This window comes from Phyllobates terribilis, unplaced genomic scaffold, assembly GCF_046119375.1.
Source record: "Phyllobates terribilis strain yellow unplaced genomic scaffold, ASM4611937v1 Scaffold_1__5_contigs__length_1240528914, whole genome shotgun sequence".
Taxonomy (NCBI): domain Eukaryota; kingdom Metazoa; phylum Chordata; class Amphibia; order Anura; family Dendrobatidae; genus Phyllobates; species Phyllobates terribilis.
This window is the reverse complement of record NW_027362761.1, coordinates 845,069,996-845,091,926: the sequence shown is the minus strand read 5'-3', so window position 1 is coordinate 845,091,926 and position 21,931 is coordinate 845,069,996.

Sequence of the window (21,931 nt, the reverse complement as noted above, 5' to 3'; positions counted from 1 at the left end):
TATATTTTTTAATAAATCCTTTACACTAAATGACAAGTACAGTAAGCAACACTGTCACTGTACTTCATATATATGTGACTGACATGTTTCTATCTATCTAATCTATGTGTGATGCTCTATTACTTCATGTCTAAATTGTCGGGTACCGGTGTATGCCGCTGCTGAATTGCCGGCCGGCTTTTTTAAAGAAAGCGTCTTCTAAGCAGTTTGTGAGCTTTTGGACACCTTTGAAGGTGTTTTCTATGTGTTCCTATGTGTTTTTGTTTGCCTGCCATTGGTTTTAACGGTGTTCGACGGTGTTCTAAGGTGTTCGACGAACAGTTCGACGAACAGTTCCTCGAACATCCCGGTGTTCGACGAACCGAACCGAACCCGAACACTACGGGGGTGGCTCAACACTAGTTACTATTTGTTCTTTATGGTCAGACAGCCCCTGAAACAAAGAAAAATGGAATTGTCAGCTTACAATATTGAAGTAGTGTAACACCTGTTTCTCAAGAAACAAAGTTTAATTATTCTTACAAAACTTGCAAACTAAAAAAGCTTATGTATAAAACAAAAGCAGTATATCAGGAGATCAAAATCAAATGGCCAAGGGCAATCTATTTAGAAAAAATAAAATCTTGTAGAAATTGTCACAAGACAATTAATGCTACTAGTAAAAGTACATGTAAAAATACTACTTAAATTAGTTTTTAAAAATGTATGCATAGTATTTTTTCATGTACTCATCTCTCACTTTAAGTCCAACAAGTATATACTTTGGCATTCTTAATAATCAAATCTAATACAACAAAGACATGATGTTACTAGAATATGATTCTCACTCTTTCCTACAGAATTTGGTAAAATATGAAATGATTTCCAACATATTCTTGAGAGTGCAAATGAAAGTCGAGGCCAACTTTACAAAGTGTGGCTGTTCCATTAAATAATTCTGAATGTGATTCAAAGTGTTTTAACATTAAATAATGGAAGAATCTACATCATATCATATTGCACTAATATGAAGCCCTGACCTGTGTCCTAATTACCTGTATTATTTACTTTTTAACTTAGGAGTAGTGTTACTTAACTTTAATTTGGGGGTTATATCATCGTGAGATTCTGCCTTGATACTATAGTTGTTGTACTATGTATAAAACAGCAAATCATAGTAAACCTGTAGAATTACCCTAAGGAAATAATATGGCTGCACTTTTATAGTCCTACATAGAGATGAATTGCTCAATTCACAGAAGAATTTCCTAAAATCCGCAGATCCACGCAAATGTGAATATTCTGTGACTTGATTTGCAAGGATTGGCCACAGAGCAAGCTAATGATGTCAGATGTGATCTCTTGGGCTTTCTCATAATTCCATGCAGTTATTACATCAGATATTCTAGCAAAGCCACTCAAGTGGTGCTGTCACAGCCAGCATAAAAGATGAGGACCTGTGAAGAAGCTTGTACAGGGTAGTGATGGGAGGTTAGAGCACACAGCTCATTCCACCTAGGAATAGAAAGTGGCCTATTCTGATTGTGATTCACAAAATCAGTGCTAAAGCAGATTGAAAATGGGAGTGCTAGTCTCATTCTGTGAATAATATTCCAAATATTCAAGTCAAGTTGGAAGTGTTGTAGCTGAATAGAAACTTAGTTGGACTGTGAATTGCTTGGTCTGAGATATACTGCTGTAACAGCACCTTAATAATACACATTGCAAATGAGGACAATATTAAATCCCTCGTTGCTAATCTCGCAACTAAAACAAAATCCTGAATTCAAGGCTTGTTTGTGACAGAAAGTGAGCTTGCTGCATTAAAGAAAAATTTCAAGAAAAATTTCCATAATCCAGAAATTTAAACACAACTGTCTAGCTCACACAGTGTGTTGTTAAATAGGCCTCGGGTTACCACTGGTTACCATGGATATTCCCCTAGCCAGATAGTTTGAGGTCACTTAGATTTTAATAAAGCTATGTTTGCATTATAGAGCTCATAATGGCGTCAGTACACACATAGAAAACCTCAGAGAGTTATACACACATTTTCCAAGCAATTAGAGGCTTTTTTGAATTGAGATTTGCAAATCGAATCTTTGGGAGAAAATTAGATGAAGCCAACAAATTTGAATTTCAAAAGATGCACTCATCTTTAGTCCTGCAATTTTGCTAAGTGTTAAGGGGACGGTTGCAAGCAACTTTATTAAATAATGGAAAGCAACCGAACCCGGGGTCCGCGATGCAGCCTGGTGGACTGCGGCCGAACACCTTCCGGGTGAGAAGGTAAAACAACCAACTTAAATAACAATCCCCTCCGTGTTACTGCACACCGGAAGGGGAATAGGGATTCGCACTATCTCCATTAACTGCACGAGAGATGTGCGATAAATAATGTATCTGTAGTCCTGTTACAGCACAGGGACTACACAGTTGGCGCTAGGATGCGTGTGTGACTCACGCCGGCAAATACGTGCTCCCAGCCGGCGTGCTACCGGACTAAGGAGTATCTCTCCACGTGGCTTACAGGCGGTGCCGGGAATACGGCGTCTGCAGACTGCTCGGGCTGTATGGCGACCCCTTTGTCGGAGCCAGACTATCAGACGAAGCTACCTGCCTATTTCCACTAAACCTGCCTGCCAGAAACTAAAGCACACGTGGAGCCCAAGAGACCAAGCGTCCACACAACACCATCACAGCTCAATGATCAGAGCGCCCGCAATGTTTGTAGGCGGGCTTTTTAAAGATTAAGCCCTGCCCACTGTCGCACCATTGGTGACATCACCCGCGACCAATCAGGCGGTGCCAGGTCACCGGATCAGCTGACTCCCAAACCACCAATCATGGTCCACCATGTCACAGGCATACTCAGTACAGAGAATCCTGGACTTAGGCTTTAGCAGCCCTGTCTCCCTCCGCAACCTATCCTTCATGTTGCTAGGAACAAAGACCCAAGAGACAACCTGTACATCTTGTGCTCTAGCTAGGTGTTGGGACTGATGACAATGCTGAGCAACATCATCCCTGGCTGGACTGGAGTGGGAGACCACAGAATCCACTGATGGTTCTGAACCCATATCAAATCCAGCAAACTCCTAAAACTAAGATTTGCACAAGGGCCAGATTTTGCTTATTTCTTTTTTAGTTTAATAAGAAATTACAGCTAATTCCATTTTTTCCAGGTTAAAAATATGACAGATGATATTACAACTGTGTATATTTCATTCTCATAAGACGTCATATAGTATTTGGTAGAGGCTAAAACCTGCATTATCTAAAGATATAAAAAAAAAATTTGACATGAAACTCTGACACATGAAAGAAACATCACAAGCCATGTATTCATCTATATTTCTTTCTGGTATGATTTGATCAATCGACTTGTTTTATGTAAGTAAAATCAAAAGCTTTAAAGCATTTGACAATAGAAATAGTTCAAGTGGGATGGCAATTAATAAAAGGTATCTGTTAAAAAAACATACCAGCTATCCTGTTTAATCTTTGGCTTTCGGCATCATTTGCTTTTTTTTATGGCACATTTCATTTTTGTCATGCGGTATTTGCTGCCATTTTTTGTGCATAATTCTTCAAAATGGTTGACGTGGTTCATGAATTTTCTTCAAATTCACAAATAGTCTTTATTTTGTACTTAAACATTTTTTACAAATCTTTTGTGCAAAAAGTCTCATATTTTGAAAAATGTCACAAAAATTTTGCAAAAAATTCTGCCATATGTAAAAAAAACTCCACAAATGGGTCTGGAGTACATTGGATCAAAAATATTGTAACTTTTGGAAAAGTCACAAATGATGTATCGAATGAAAACATTTGAAAAGTCTAAACCCTGCCCACAATGATGAGCTAAAAAACAGACAAAAACATAAAAGTGACTTTAAAAAAGGCACAAAGAAAAAGATTAATATGGCGCAAATGAAAAACAGGCAAAATAAATTAGAAAAAAAGGGACAAAAGCAATAATGAAACGGACCCAATGTTTTTTTCCATGTATCATATGTACTTTGATAACTCCTGACGCATTTGTTAAGCCCCCGTCACACTAAGCGAGATCGCTAGCGAGATCGCTGCTGAGTCACAAGTTTTGTGACGCAACAGCGACCTCAGTAGCGATCTCGCTACATTTGACACTTATCAGCGACCAGGCACCTGCTGTGAGATGGCTGGTCATGTCGGAATGGTCTGGACATTTCTTTGATCGTTGAGGCCCCGCTGGGTAGCATGCATCGCTGTGTCTGACACCTTACAAGCGACCTTGTTAACGACCCAGACACAGAAACACATAGGTGTGCATCGTTATACAGATCGTTACGGGTCGCCGCATCGTTGCTGTGTCATTGGGAAGATCTGACTGTTTGACATCTCACCAGCGACCACATAGCGACGCAGCAACGATCCCTGACAGGTCGTATCGTTGTCAGGATCACTGAAGCGTCGCTTAGTGTGATGGAGCCTTTAGACTCATCCATAGATGCCATTTACTCTATAGAGTTTTTACCCTTTCTACCATATGGAATAAAGCAGCAAACTTCTTTATTACATGCAGTGGCATCCAGTAAAAAATCTACCGTGCCTACAAGTAGTATTCAACCCCCTGCAGATTTAGCTGGTTGACACATGCGGAATTAACTTGGCATTGTGACATTTGTACTGTAGATCAGCCTGGAAGTGGGAAATGCACTGCAGCATTTTTTTTTTTTTTAAAACGTAAAAAGTTAATTCAGAGTGTCATTTATTATTCAACCCCTCAAACCACAAGAATTCTGTTTGGTCCCCCTAAAGTATTAAGAAGTAGTTCAGGCACCAAGAATAATGAGCTTCACATGTGTGGATTAAAGATCTCTTTTGCCAGCCTTTTCTGACTATTTAAGACCCTCCCCAAACTTGTTGACAGCACTCCGACATGGTCAACATGGGAAAGACAAAGGAGCATTCCAAGGCCATCAGAGACAAGATCGTGGAGGGTCACAAGGCTGGCAAGGGGTACAAAACCCTTTCCAATGAGTTGGGCCTACCTGTCTCCACTGTTGGGAGCATCATCCGTAAGTGGAAGGCTTATGGAACTACTGTTAGCCTTCCACGGCCAGGACAGCCTTTGAAAGTGTCCTCCCGTGCCGAGGCCAGGCTTGTCCGAAGAGTCAAGGCTAACCCAAGGACAACAAGGAAGGAGCTCCGGGAAGATCTCATGGCAGTGGGGACATTGGTTTCAGTCAATACCATAAGTAACTTACTCCACCGCAATGGTCTCCGTTCCAGACGAGCCCGTAAGGTACCTTTACTTTCAAAGCGTCATGTCAAGGCTCGTCTACAGTTTGCTCATGATCACTTGGAGGACTCTGAGACAGACTGGTTCAAGGTTCTATGGTCTGATGAGACCAAGATCGAGATCTTTGGTGCCAACCACACACGTGACGTTTGGAGACTGGATGGCACTGCATACGACCCCAAGAATACCATCCCTACAGTCAAGCATGGTGGTGGCAGCATCATGCTGTGGGGCTGTTTCTCTGCCAAGGGGCCTGGCCATCTGGTCCGCATCCATGGGAAGATGGATAGCACGGCCTACCTGGAGATTTTGGCCAAGAACCTCCGCTCCTCCATCAAGGATCTTAAGATGGGTCGTAATTTCATCTTCCAACAAGACAACGACCCAAAGCACACAGCCAAGGAAACCAAGGCCTGGTTCAATAGGGAAAGAGTCAAGGTGTTGGAGTGGCCTAGTCAGTCTCCTGACCTTAACCCAATTGAAAACTTGTGGAAGGAGCTCAAGAATAAAGTCCACATGAGACACCCAAAGAACCTAGATAACTTGGAGAAGATCTGCATGGAGGAGTGGGCCAAGATAACTCCACAGACCTGTGCTGGCCTGAGCAGGTCTTATAAAAGACGATTATTAGCTGTAATTGCAAACAAGGGTTATTCCACAAAATATTAAACATAGGGGTTGTATAATAATTGACCCACACTTTTATGTTTAAAATTTAATAAAATTCAACTGAGCAACATAACTTTTTGGTTTGTAAGATTTATGCTTCTGTTCATAAAACCTACTCTCGTTTGCAGTTTGAAGGCTCTAACTTATTTGCATCTTATCAAACCAGCTAAATCTGCAGGGGGTTGAATACTACTTGTAGGCACTGTATATACTACGTGTTTCAAAGATCACAGCCGGGGGATCATGCTGAACCCACCACGCTGGTACCTTTTTGTCATAAACAGCCATTTGCAGTCCCCTATCATCAGGACAATGGCCCAAGTAAGAGTATTAGCTGCCACCACCAATTGTCTACAGGCCTACCTGACAGGTAACATATGGCTTTCAGGAGTGTGGTTTTCCGAACAAAAGGAAAAGAACTATTACATTTTATATTTAATCCAGAAAGATAGGCAGTGTTTATAAAAAATATACAAGGGATTTTACTAGTGATGAGCGAGCATGCTCGCTACTGCTCAGTGCTCGCCCGAGCATCTCACTTCTCGAGATGCTCGGCGCTCGCGGAGTATTTCCTGGGTTGCTCGGCGGGAGCTCGGGTCCCCTCCCTGTATGTTTGGCGCTCTTTAGAGCACCAATCAACATGCAGGGATTGCCTGCCACTCACTGTAATACCGTAGCCATGTTGGTTGTGGCATTACAGTGATTGGCTGGCCGCACAGCGTCATCAGGTCTATATCAGACCTGGCGCCACTGTGCTCGTCACATTCACTCCGGAATCAGGCAGAGTAGGGAGAGGTGCTGCTGGATCAAGGAGAGATTTGCTTGTGTATTAGGAAGTGTAGGGAGAAAAACCGTACATTACACATATCCATCTTAACAAACAGTCCTTTTGAGGACTAACTAATCCATCTGCAGAGATATCAGGCAGGCAGGGAGGCAGGGTATATAGCAGACTGCAGTGCATATAGGACAAGAGGCTCCATTCCAATTCTGCCTTCTGCTGCTGTTAGATATTTCTATACAAAGGCCCAGGTCTCAGGGGCCAGAAATACTACCTCTTGAAGCTCATCAAGAGAATGCCAAGAGTGTGCAAAGCAGTCATCAAAGCAAAAGGTGGCTACTTTGAAGAACCTAGAATATAAGACATATTTTCAGTTGTTTCACACTTTTTTGTTAAGTATATAATTCCACATGTGTTAATTGTTAGTTTTGATGCCTTCAGTGTAAATGTACAATTTTCATATCATGAAAATACAGAAAAATCTTTAAATGAGAAGGTGTGTTCAAACTTTTGGTCTGTACTGTAAGTTCACTCCAAACTCAGTCATTTGTAGTGAATGTGGAAGATACTGTCCTCCATTTACAATGGGCAAGGCACGTGGCAAGGGATGGGGAACTGGACATGATGGTGCATGCAGAGGCCGAGGACAAGGCCGTTGGCAAGTTGAAATTGTGCCACAAAAAACACCCACATCTTCTCGCCTGACCTTCCTGTCCCAATTCCTAGGGGACCGCAGCACACCACTATTGAACTCAGACAAGTGTCAAAAGGTTGTTGGTTGGATAGCGGATAATGCTTCCAGTCACTTAGCCACCACCACCACCACCCTGTCTTTCACACGGTCAAGTCTCAGTAGCCATGAGTCTGGATTGCATATTCCTCACCCTGATCCTCCTTCCTACCACCATGCCGAGTGCCTGGAGACAACTGATCCCACACTTGGACACTCTGAAGAGCTGTTCACTTTTCCGTTTATAGATTCTGGCCTCTCTCCCGGTCCACTTGAAGCAGGGCAAGAGGAGATCGCGTGTAGCGATGCCCAAATATTTGAGCAGCCATGGTCACACGATGCCAAGGATTGCGGGCCCTAGATCAATCAGGGTTGCCCCCACGGTCTACAGCTCCTTCACCTCATCCTCCTCAGCCTTCTCCTCCTCTTCAGCCTCCTTCTCTGAAATGACCACATCAGTCACAAGCTGGAAGCACTTCAGCACTGCCTCAGCCAGGCGGCAAAAGGCTGTGCCGAAGCTAATATGCTTAGGTGACAAACCGCACAATACTTAAGAGTTGTGGACAGCTCTGAAAGAGCAAGCAGATCTGTGGCTCACACCGCTGAACCTACAGCAGGGCATGGTCATGTGTAACAATGGTCGGAACCTGGTGGCGGCTCTGAGGCGAGGCGAGCTCACACACGTACCATGCCTGGCCCATGTGCTTAACCTTGTGGTTCAGCGATTTCTCAAATCCTACCCGGAGCTGCCGGATCTGCTTGTTAAAGTACGCCGCCTGTGTGCCCATTTTAGAAAGTTAGCTGCAGCTTCCGCTGCCCTTGCCGTGTTTCAGCAGCACTTGCAGCTTCCGGCTCACAGATTGGTGTGTGATGTCCCCATGCATTGGAACTCTACACTGTAGATGTTGGGAAGGATTTGTGAGCAGAAGAGGGCAGTTGTTGAGTACCAGCATCAACAAGGCCGTCGGTATTCAGTTCAGACTCCACACATAAGACCTCAGGAGTGGACATGGATGTCAGACCTATGTACCATCCTCCAAAACTTTGAGGATTCCACCAAGATGGCGAGCTGCGATGATGCCATATTTAGCGTCACCATCCCGCTTCTCTGTCTTCTGAAACACTCTCTGCTCACAATCAAAAAAGATGCATTGCAGACGGAGCACAATGAGATGGAGCAAGGAACCATACAGGGTGATTACACACAGCCAAGCCTCATCTCATCCCAACATGGATTGGGTGACAATGAGGAAGAGGAGGAGGAGGAAGGACAGGAGCTAGTTTCTTGCACTATAGACGGTACTACCTGCACAGCTGTCATACCGTCTGTTCAGCGTGGATGACCAGAGGACAGAGGAGGAGGAGGAGAGCATGGTCAGTCATCCTCTTGGTGAGGACACGGAAGTCTTGCCTGTTAGTAGTCTGGCATGCATGGCTGAGTTTATGCTACGCTGCCTTTCCCATGACCCTCACGTTCTCAAAATTTTTCTGTGACAGTCATTACTGGTTGGAGACACTTCTAGACCCACGATACAACGATAACTTTATATCTCTTATTCCTGAGGCGGACAGGTCTACAAAAATGGGGCTGTACCAGAAGGCCCTTGTTGCGGAACTATTAAAAAATTCCCATCTGAAAACGCTGGCGGCAGAGGGCACACTTCGTTGGACAACCAAGGAGTACAGGTGAGAGAGAGACAACTTCAATCCAGCAGAGGCAGGGGAACTCTGTCAAAGTTCTGGGAGAGTTTTCTCAGACCCTCCCATTGCACAATCCCTGAGGCGCGGGGTTCTCTCACAAGGAGTGCAAAGTTTTGGAAGATGCTGAGGGAGTACCTTGCCGACCGCACCAACGTCCTCCGTGATTCCTCTGTGCCTTATAATTATTGGGTATCCAAGTTGGATACGTGGAATGAACTGGCTCTCTATGCCTTGGAGGTCCTGGCCTGCCCTGCCGCCAGCGTTTTATCAGAGTGGGTTTTTAGTGCCGCTGGTGGATTTATAACTGATAAGCGCATCCGCCTGTCAACTGAAAATGCTGACAGGCTGACTTATAAAAATGAACAAGGGCTGTATTGGGCCAGACTTCTCAACACCACCGAATGATAGCAGCGTAACATAAACTCAAATCAGTGTCTTTTCTTGGGAGGTGTATTCCCATGCACCTCTTCACACCCATACATAGGTATGCGCTTCCTGATTTTTGCTATTTGTAGGTATAGGAGGCCTGCTCCTTTCTAATGGGATGATTTTTTTATGAGGCCCTCCTCCTACGCTTCCTGATTTTGGCTATTTGCTCTTGTCCTCCTCCTTCTCCTCATCCTCCACCACCATATCACCAGGGTGACCGTGGTCCGTGATGCAACACCCACATAATTTTTTTAAAGGGTGTTTATGATGCCCGTAAAAAATTTTTTTATACAGTATGTTCATGTATACCCCCCAGGGGTAAATGTTTGTCAGCCCATACACTTGTGCATGGGCATTACAAGTATAGGAGGACCGCTCCTTTCTAATGGGAACATTTTTTTATGAGGCCCTCCTGCACATCTATTCCAAGGGGCATTGAAGTGCCTCCAAATTTTTGGCAGCCTTTGCATTCACTGCATAGGCCAACACTATGGGAGACTCTCTCCTTTCTAATGGGAATTTGTCGTTACTGTGGTCCTGCTCTATGTCTCTTTAAATGGTTAGTGGGGTTTTTCCTAAATTTTGTCAGCCTTGGACTCACTGCATACCCTATAACTGTATAGCAGACTCTCTCCTTTCTAATGGGAACATGTCGTACCTTGTTACTGTGGCCCTGCTCTATGTGTCTTTAAATTCTTAGTGGGGTTTTTCCTAAAATTGGTCAGCTGTTGGACTCACTGCATACTCTATAACTATATAGCAGACCCTCTCTTTTCTAATGGGAACATGTCGTACTTGTTACTGTGGCCCTGCTCTATGTGTCTTTAAATTCTTAGTGCAGTTTTTCCTAAAATTGGTCAGCCGTTGGATTCACTGCATACCCTATAACTGTATAGCAGATTCTCTCCTTTCTAATGGGAATTTGTTGTTACTGTGGCCCTGCTCTATGTGTCTTTAAATTCTTAGTGGGATTTTTCCCAAATTTTGGAAGCCCTTGCAGTCACAGCATGGGAATTACCACTATAGGAGACCCGCTCCTTTGTAATGGGAACATTTTTTACTGAGACCCTCCCCTATGTCTCTTCAATGGGGTATTGGGTTGTGTCCAAATTTTTGGCAGTCCTTGTAATCACTGGATACACAATAACAGTATAGGAGACCCACTTGTTAGTAATGGGAACAACAAAGCATAGCCGGCTGATGGCTCTCTAACAATAGAGAGGGCCGACTGCTGGCCTTTTAAGAATAGTAAGGGCCATCTGATGGCCCTATTAAAATAGGCTTTATGACTTTCAGAGTCCCTCCATCATAAATAAAACAGGATGTGTCTGATGATGTGTCACACACCACATTGCCAGATAATGTTGTAAAATGTTAAAATGACATTTCCCGGTAAATGCATTTGTCTTAAAAAATAATGTAAAAAAACAAAACAATAGGATCTTTCTTTAGGCTGTGTGCCCACGATGCATTTTTTAAGTGTTTCCGCAGCCGCAATTCCGCTGCAGAAACGCTTAAAAAGCGCTTGGTAGAAGGCCTACCATGTTCCCCAATGATAATCCGCATGTGCTGTGCACATGCTGCGGAAATATCCGCTGGGGATTATCATTGCGGAAAAATACGCAGCACTACCAATTATTTTGCGGAAGCGCGGTGTTTTCGCCGCCATTGACTTGCATTGGAACGCATGGATTCCGCATCACTGCATCTGTACAGGCGGAATCCATGCATTTCAATGTGCGGATGGTACCCGGGTTTGGAGAAGAGGAGACTCTCCTCCGGACCCGGGTATCATAATACCTGTAAAAAAAAAGAATAAAATAAAAAATAAATATTAGACTTACCTTCTGATGGCCCCCGGTGTCTTCGTCTTGGCTTGCCGGCAGATCGCGGAGGACTCAAGGACCTGCCATGACGTCATTTAGTCATGTGACGGGTCACGCGACCACTGACGTCGGCAGGTCCTTTAGTCCACCGCGAGCTGCCAGCAAGCCGAGATGCATCAGATAAAGACACCGGGGGCCATCAGGCGATAAGTATAATATTTATTTTTTATTTTTTACCATTCTTTCGGTCACACTATATAAATCCATGCCAGTTGCATGGATTTATATAGTGTGACCAAGTTGTCAAGCACTTTCCAAGTGATGCTAAAATCGCTTGGAAAGCGCTAGACAACCCGCATGCGGAAATGCATGTGAAGAGTGCTTCACTTCTGCTTGTCCCTGGCAAGAAAAACGCATGTACAATCCACATGTACAATCCGCATGCGTTTTTTCTGCCAGGGAGATGCAGAAACACTCAGGAAAAAATCCGGAGCATTTCCGCATCGTGGGCACATAGCCTAAAGGTCTCAGTGGTAACGTTAATTTTTGTGAAGAGTGACATACAGGCCCTGGCATGCCAATGTAAGGAGGCTTATTCACCGTGCAATGCTCCTCTGGGAAATTAAATATGCAAATTGCCTTTTCAGAGAGCAAGAGGCACTGTATAGTGCTACCTGTTGGAATCAGTGATCCTACAAGTCACTATCATAAGCCTCTTTACATTGGCATGCCATGGCTGGTATGTAACTCTCCACAAGAAGAAATGTTACCCCTGAGGCCTCAGTCCAGAGCCTCTCACCTAGCCACTGATGAGCTGCAATGCCATAAAACACTGTATCTACAAATTAAGATTTTTATTTGGCTTTTATCCTAAGTCATGTTGCAAGGCTCGTCAATAATAATAATGACTTGTAGAATTGCTGCTTCCATCAGATGGCGCTATAGAATTCTTGTCCTCTTCCACTCTGAAGAGGCAATTTGCATATCAAAGTAAGGGGACATGTTCCTAGAGTCTCCATGTGCATCTGCAACACTCATGGTTTCCTTTCTCCAATGTCTGCCCATACACAACCAAACATAATTAAGTATGATTCATATATACTATAAATACCTGGTAAGATGCTTATTTTACTCATCAGCAACATGAATTATTAAAGACATGCACTTCTTTACACCTTTGGGTAAATTGCTGACTATAATACTAAATCAATGTTAAACTGGATGTGTCACTAGAACAACCATGCCCATATAATGTTACCACAGCGTCAAGTCCAATAAATTTTACTCACAGTTCTGTTGGAATGTTTCTACAATCCTTCCATCTGTGACAAGAAATGAGCAAAGAGATTCGAACTACCCAGGTTCAATGTCCAGTTTGGTCCTCTGCAGCAGTCGAACCAGGGCGGTGTTAATTTTTGTGTGAGCAGTAATCTGTCAAGCATAATGGCACCTCTGCCACTTGCTAGACCTCCATGATGTTATAACATCTTGATGCAAAGCACCTCATGGCAAAACATTGTATCTACCCCAAAATTGTATGTGTAAAGACATCAGCTCAGGGCACAAAAATAGGGTCTCACACAGCCCCATTTCCCAAAAAATTAAAGCGTTACGGGTCTTGGAATTTTTTTCACCACTTAATTTAAAAAAAACAACTATATATGTTTGGTATCTGCGTACTAGTACTGACCTGGGGAATCATATTACCAGGTCAGTTTTACCATATAGTGAGCATGGTAAATAAAAATCCAAAAAACAATTGTGGAGTTGCACTTTTTTTGCTAATTCAACACATTGATAAAATGAATAATGTAATTCAAAAGTACAACTCGTCCTGAAAAAAATAAGCCATAGTATGGGTATATTAATGGAAAAATAAAAAAGTTATGTCTCTAGGAAGAAGGGTAGGAAAAACGAAACAAAAAATTTGGCCAGGATGAAAGGACTAAAAAGTTCAGAATTGTTTAATGACAGTAAAATAAAAATAAAATAACTGTGTATATATTTTATTGCCGTAATAGAACTGAATTCACAATACCAGGTTTTTTTTACGGCACATGAAAATGAAGCCCAAAAATTTATGGCGGAATTGCTTTTCTTTCCTTATGGAAGAAAGGGAAGAAAAAACAAAAGTGCATGAATGAAAAATGGCTTCCTCCTTAATGGGTTAAAAAAAATGTTTCTCCCATCTGCCTAGAAAGCATGTGGTTAAGCAAACTTGTGCTTCATCAGTATTCAATTTCATCTCCTCTTTCCCGCCTCCAGGACTGTGATTAACAGACAAGACTTTTTGGAATATTTAAATGTTCTGCCACACATACAATGTACACATATGTAGAGTTATCATTGGTGAACTTGGTTCTTGCAGGAGATGGTGTTATAAATTGTTATCACACACTGATTGTGGTGCTGGGAGACAGGCTCTTACTATAGTGCAATGCAGATCTAACTGAGCATGTGCAAGATTTCAGCAGCAGGAGGAGAATAGTGAAAAAAGCTTGTCAATCAAGTTGAGTGGGTGGAGATGGAGATTGTAGCCTCAATACACTACTAGGACTCGTCTGGTAAGGAACAACTGTAATATTTTCTGATACAGACAGATTTTATTGTTAGATCTGGAGACAGATGCTCTTTAGCAAAATCTCTGCTATAATTAATCTTTAAAGTACATATACAAAAAAGGACCAAGAAAAACTACAATTTGTCTTTCAGAGAATACAAGCCTTTAGACAGCTAAATCAACAGATTAAATATACAGTTATTTTTGTTAAAGTGCTGCAAGTGTTAAACAATAAAATTGTGAAAGAAAACACCATGTTTTTTTTTGTTCTCTGCAGCTAATTTTCATTTTTTACATTTACATTTTTTCCTTTCCTTCTTCCAAAAGACATAACTTTTACATTTTTCGCTTGCTTTTTATGGGTCAAATTTAGGTTTTAATTGACACCATCCATTTTACCATATGTTTTACTGAAAAATGGGAAAAAAATTCCAAGTGATATGAAATGGTGAAAAAAAAGCACTTCTGCCATGGGTTTTGGGATTTGTTTTTAGGGTATTTATTTTATGGTAAAAATGACCTGTAAACATGATTCTCCCAGTCAGTATGATTATAGGAGTACCAAATTAACATTGCTTTTATAAGTGGTGAAAAAAGAAGAAATTAAAAATAATCATTTGGATTGTGTAACCATTTTCTGAGACTCGTAACGCTTATTTTTCCACTGATAGAGCTTTGTCATGCCTTGTTTTTTGCGCAGCGGTAGTTTTATTAAAGAGGTTGTCCACTACTAGAACAATCCCTTCTCAGTCCATATGTTTGCTCCTCAGTAAAATAACAACACTTATACTCACCTCCGGGCCCGGCGCTGTTCCAGTGGTGTCGTCATTTTCTCTCCTGGGTCTTGTTTAACATTGTTAGATCACGCGAGTCCTGCAGCCAATCAACAATGACTTCACTTTCCCCGCCTTCAGACAAATCACATACATCTAGAGGAAGCGAGCACCGCTGCTCTCTCTACCTCTGGATGTATGTGATACTTATAAACGTGGGGAAAGTGAAGGGGCTGTTGATTGGCTGCAGGACTCATGTGATCTAACAATGTTACACGAGACCCAAGAGAGAAAATGATGACACCGCTGGAACAGCGCCGGGCCCGGAGGTGAGTATAAATGTTATTATTTTACTGGAGGCAAACATATGGACTGAGAAGGGGTTGTCCTAGTAGTAGACAACGCCTTTAAACCCACTTTGGGGTACATATTACATTTTGATTGGTTTTATTGCATACTTTTAGGAAGGTATGAGGAGGACCAAAAATCAATAATTCTGGCATTATTATTTATTTTCTCTTTACAATATTTACCGATTAAGTTAATTAATTTTATACTGTCATAGAGAAAATGTTTACAAATACAGAAATACAAAATGTTTGCTTTTTTGTTTTTGTTTTTAGAAATGGAGGAAAAGAGGGGTAATTTGATTTTTTTAATGTTGTTTCAGCAACTTTTTTTTTTTACTTTTTAGTCACCTTGGAGGATTTAAACCTGCAATTGTCTGAAAATGTATTTGTATTTATATTATATACTGCATTAACAAAGAACTGCAGTATATAGTGATTATCTTGGTCTCCTATGAAGTTCAGCATGTGCCTGAGCTTCATAGGAGAATGGTAGATATGGGGGCCTTCAGCAGGTCTTAAGCTGCCATGGAAACCCACAGGTGGCCCATGATCAAGTCAAGAAGGAATCAACGGGAGCTCGAGCATGCACTGCCAACCATTTCATTTAAATGCTTCTGCCAGGCAAAAAGTTGAAACAACCACATTAAACAAGCTAATTTCAATGTATCCCACATGTCCAATGTAGGTTTGGACTTTCCCATTGGAGGACAGAAACAATGGATCTAGGTTCTCACTTGATAATTAGGTCCAGCCATAAAAAGGCTCATGAATTTAGACAAATTCCAATGACTAAGTATAGTAGACTATTAGTTTACTGTATAGATAGATATTTATCTAAATGCTATTCCGTGCATTTAGAGTTTGCATTATTCTTTTTTATCTTCTTTTTATCATTTTTTTATCTATGCTTTGACTTACACATGTAAACATAAACACTGTATAACATGCTCGATTCTAAGAATAATACATGAACATGCACCAGAAACATGACAATAATCATAATAATCCAATACTTGGAAATAACTAAACAAGGGGTGAAGAACAAAGTAATGAAACATTCATATGGCTTCTAAAGTAGAACAACTGTAAAACTTGGCCAATGAATTATGCTCTGTACGTGCCAGTGGACTCGTTCTACATGGACCAATGCCATTCCCATTCCATTTAGCACAAGCTGTTTTATTGCAATTATTTGATTGTGATTCCCACTGTGTTAATAACCAATGAGGAAAATTGAATAAAAGAAATAATAGTGTTTTTCTAGACTCTTTGCAGGGGTGCTTCAGTATTGCCCAGGGCAGAGGAGTTTATTTTGCCAATTATCATAATATTAGAAGAATAAGTAAGAATATAACATGCACCTTTATGTAAAAACAAGAAGCTAAAATCTTGCTGTTACTCTCTGTCAGTAAAGGATTTTAGCTAGCAATGCTGATGCTGCAGGTTGTTCAGCTTCATCAACTTTTCTGTAGTACGGGAAACTCACATGCAGAAAACTATAATTTTAGACTTTGGAAAACTAGAAGATGTGTACTTCAGCGCATACTTTCTTTATCCTATCATACTGGAGATTCACATACTCCTAATTTATGGTGTTATATAAGATAGTGTCAGTTCTATTGCCATGAGCCAGTTAACTGTAAAAATATGATGGCTAACACATCCAATTAGGAAGAATAAAATGCACATACTTTGGTGGCAAGGAGAGTTATCATTAGTGCAGTAGATGTTTTACGTGTAAACTCTGGTCATGGAGACTAAAACATATTGATTGAAGCACATCTCAGACTGCACTATTGTCTTCATACAATACTATATTTCCATTTATACCTTTTTATTGACTTAGCAAGTACAACAAATAAATAACTGAAGGCTTCTTTTTTGGGCAAACATTGGATTTAAAAAACTGTCTTCAGCTAAGCCAAGATATAAGTATGTGACATTGTCAGGTCCTCCATACAATAATAATGGCTATTAGAGATAATCAAATCTTTTAATTTGCCAGGTTTGACAATTTTTTCCCCAAAACTTTGATTTGTGACGTATAAATTTACTCCAATTGCCTTGAAACGATGTGTATAACTCTCTGAAATTTACTAAAACAGTATCCATAGTCTTTCGTTGTCTTTAACACAAACACAACCTTAGTAAGCAGTGTAACTTCACCATAGAAACAGATGGTAACCTTCCAGTAATCAACAGTCCATTTCATAGTGTACAGTGCACTGACAGACTTTTCATGTTTTCTTTTTTAATTAACATTTTCCAAAAATGTTACCTTTTAGTAATTTGTGATCAGTCCAATCTGTGCAAAACACTGATGGTGTCGCTGTCAGAGTTAACATCATCCTGCTGTGAATGAGATGCCTGATGTGCCATTTATTTCACAATGTCCTATGTTTCCTCCCCCACTAACATGAGGCAGACAAAGGCATTTGTGGCCTGAGTTTGGTAACATTACTGAGCGGTGCTGGTGCCAGCAATGATGGCGTTATTGCTGCTGCTGCTAGCAGCTACCACATTCTTTGCTGTGATATGTATTTATTTTATTTTACACTACTCCGTACATCGCCATAACTATTTTTTTCTTTTGCTGCACATTTTGTACAATACTGTCATTAACTTTTGACATTCTTTTCAACCCCAATTTTCAGCCCTTGACAAAGAGGAAAAATACAAGAAATGTTGAGGAAGTACACCCACAGAAAGCAAAACGTGGCAGCAGGTTTCAGTATAGGTGGGGCATGTTTGATTGCCAAATTAGACACATAAAGCAGGTGTGTCAAACCAGACACATATTGGTAAACATTTTTTATTTATTTATTTTTTTTAAATCAACTCCTTTCCCAAAAAGGACAAAATAATAAATACTGTGTAGGTACAGAACCAAAAAGCCAGCACCTGCAATTGGGTGTTGTATTAGTGTGGCTTGTACGGATGTAACATTTGGTTAGTAAAATATATATGCATAATAAAAAAATTTGCAATACTTACACCATTTCTCAAAATGTCTGTATTTTGGAGAATTTTCTTTCATTTGCTTAAGAAACAACCCCCTTTCACAAAAATGAATGCACAAGAAATGCAAAAATTCAATAGTCACTTGTGACTAGCAAGCACACCGTCAGATCACTGATCAATCACACTGAGTCTGTTACTGCTACTGGCAACTCTCCCATTTGTCTCTCCCTCTATCATTTGAATTTCTGTATTAGTTGGACTACTACTCTCATCTTCTTCACTGTTGCAGTTATACAACACATTACTGTTTGAGGTATTTTTCCAATGTTTTCAGGCTCTTTCTTCCTTTCTTTCTTGCTGAGCTGTGAGCTTTCATGAACTCTCAATATCATAAAATCACTATAAAATGGCTGCTGCATTCCCTGTCTGGGCTTTTATTTAGCCTATAATAGTACCTCCTGATAGCCTGTGCTCTACCATGTCATAGCTGCAAGGAATTATAGGGAAGCCTGGACCTGAGGTCATGTCAGCTGTGACTGATTCACTTTTCTGCAATGTGTAAAATAGAGGTGGGCATTCTTGGAGCTTTTCATGCGAATTGTTTGAATTTCACAAAATTCGACTTGAAGTCTATTTTTGCATAAAATCAATTCAATAATTTCTATCTATTTCTGGCTATCCTTATTTTGTATTTATGTTGCATCCTTTTATCATTACAGGCTCATTTTATATAGCTACGTACATTACTGTATTTATTTTAACCTCTGAGACTGGCCAAATCACTGACTCAAAACAAAGGACTAGTTGCAGTGAGGCAAGACTGGCATAGAAGGAGACATTATACAAACCATGGGGTTCCAACAAATCTTGAATAGCATATTTAGATATAACATCTTTGCCCATGCTGAAGGAAAATCCACAAACCTGTCCAAACCAATATGATTTACTATATTCTATAAAAATGATAATTTATGTACTTTTTTTGTTTATTTTTTTAAATCCTTTAATTTATCATGTTATTTTTTCGGCCTTGCATAGAATTGCTCATAGACATGCACCATTATAAAACAACATTTTTATTTCAGTATTATAATTTGTACATGAGGCTTCATTTATTAACAAGGACAGTGCAGAACATCAAGAGCTCAAGCAAATAAAGGTCTTAAACTCATCTGTGGGTTTCCCCCACTCACATCCTACTTCCTTATAAAAAGGCATCTACTATATTTAATAGGCAATGTTTTGACACGTCTGGTTCTCAATACATTGTGCCACACACTGAAAATAGAGGAAATACCTAAAAAGTATTCCATCCCCTTTTCCACATGTGTCCACTTAAGACTAGAGATGAGCGAACCTTTCAAGGTTCGGTTCGGTTCAGATCGGCAAACGTCCCGATGGCTTGGGCCATCATTTCTAGTTTAAACATTGATCAATAACAGGTGGATGAGTGAAAGATGTAGGCCTGGTGCTCTGAGAGCCTTGCCAAATTTACACACATAAAGGAGACCCAACTTGGAGTCCAAATATTTCCAAAAATCAGGGGCAGACACCTGGAAAAGTGGCATCAATTAACCCACATTAGAAATTTTATAGTAGAACAGCAGTCAGGCATAGGCCATGCATGAGGTATCAGAGTCTGGGCCAGCATTTACAGCTGAGGTGGGTGAGGGACCGGTGTAGGCCTGCTGTGCTGGGAGCCCTGAGGCCTCATGCAACAGATCAAACTGCTTTTCTGCTCAGTCACACTCAGGTGACACAAATATCAGCTTCGTAGACTACCATTTGTAACGGGTCTGGGAGGCGGAACCTCTGAGCTACTATACAAGGGGGCGGTCCTTGTAAGGGAGCGGGTGGCGACCAGGGAAGACGGGCAGGCAGTCACAGCAGGTGACCGGGACAGTCTCTGGGTGAACGGGCTGGAGGTCACGGCAAGTGACCGGGGTAGTCTCTGGATGAACGGGCAGGGGGTCACGGCAAGTGACCGGGGCAGTCTCTGGATGAACGGGCAGGGGTTCACGGCAAGTGACCGGGGCAGTCTCTGGATGAACGGGCAGGAGGTCACGGCAAGTGACCGGGGCAGTCTCTGGGTAAAGGGTAGGTACGACCTGTGATGGCTGAGCCTCCAGGTAGGCTAGCAGGCAGATGGTAGATGTGTGCTCCCAGGTGAGCAAGCGAGAGTCTCTGGATAAACGGGTGGTCACAGCATGTGACGGCGGAGCCTCCAGGTAGGCCAGCAGACAGGCAGCAGATGAGCGCTCCCAGGTGAGCGGGCAGGAGACTGTGGAATGGCAGGAGGTCACAGCACGTGACGGCGGAGCCTCCAGGTAGGCCAACAGACAGGCAGCAGATGAGCGCTCCCAGGTGAGCGGGCAGGAGTCTCTGGAATGGCAGGTGGTCACAGCATGTGACGGCGGAGCCTCCAGGTAGGCTAGCAGGCAGGTAGCAGATGTGCGCTCCCAGGTGAGCGGGCAGGAGTCTCTGGAATGGCAGGTGGTCACAGCACGTGACGGCGGAGCCTCCAGGTAGGCTAGCAGGCAGATAGCAGATGTGCGCTCCCAGGTGAGCGGGCAAGCTGGTCCATAGACAGACTGACAGGAGTAGGAAGGCAGACCGTCGGACCTCAGGCTAGCAAGCAGGTAGGAGGAATGTCAGGCAGGAAACAGACAGCAAACTGGCAGGTTTCTGGCAGGTAACTGGCAGGTAACTGGCAACGGGACCTGAGGACTGAAGCAGAGTAGTGAACTGTGCAACAACATTGCTCGGGCACCTCCATTTTGGAGGAGGTGCCTTATATATGGTGAAGTCCTCCAGCCATTGGCCGGGGACTCCTTAGGACGGCGCGCGCGGCCCCTTTAAGAGGGAGGGAGCACGCGCGCGCCATAAGCACAGTGGCCAGGAAGGAGCGCGCGCTGCCAGCAGAGCGGGAGGAGGACGCCGGGCTCGGAGCAGAGGGGTGAGGGGAACAGCGTCCCTGCCTAGCAGAGGGCAGGGACGCCGGCGCTACAGTACCCCCCCCTTTAGGCCCCCCCTTTTTTAGGCGAGAGAGAAATTTAGCTAGGATGAGAGGGGCATGGATGTTCTCCCGGGGCTCCCACGTTCTCTCTTCAGGACCAAACCCCTTCCAATCTACTAGAAAAAAGGTCTTCCCTCTTACCCTTTTGGTGGCCAGAATGTTCTCTACCTCAAATTCGTTTTCAGCGGAAACCGGAGCAGGAGGCGTACCTGTAGACTTGGAAAAAGAGTTAAGTACCACAGGTTTGAGGAGAGATACATGGAAGGAGTTAGGGATCCGCAAGTTGGCCGGGAGTTTCAATTTATAGGCCACCGGGTTGATCTGACTGATGACCTCCAGAGGACCGATGAACCGAGGCCCTAACATATAGGAAGGAATCTTGAGCCGGACATACTTGGACGAGAGCCAGACCTTATCCCCTGGACGGAATTGAGGAGGATCCAGACGTTTTTTGTCAGCATGTCTTTTCATACGCTCGGATGACAGAAGGAGTGCGGATCGGGTACTCTCCCATATGGAGGAAAATTTGTTAACAAGAGATTCCGCAGCCGGATTGTCCACCGAGGTGGAGACGGGAAATGGGATCCGAGGATGCTGACCGAAGACAACAAAAAACGGGGATTTGGAGGAACATTCGCTCTCGTGATTGTTGTAAGAAAATTCGGCCCATGGCAGGAGATCCACCCAGTCTGAATGGTGGGCATTAACGAAGTGCCGGAGGTAACTGGTCAGGTTCTGATTGATCCGCTCCACTTGACCATTAGACTGTGGGTGGTAAGCGGAGGAGAAGTCCAGGGTGACGTCTAGCAGTTTACAAGTGGCTCTCCAGAAGCGTGAGGTGAACTGTACCCCACGATCCGACACGATGTGGA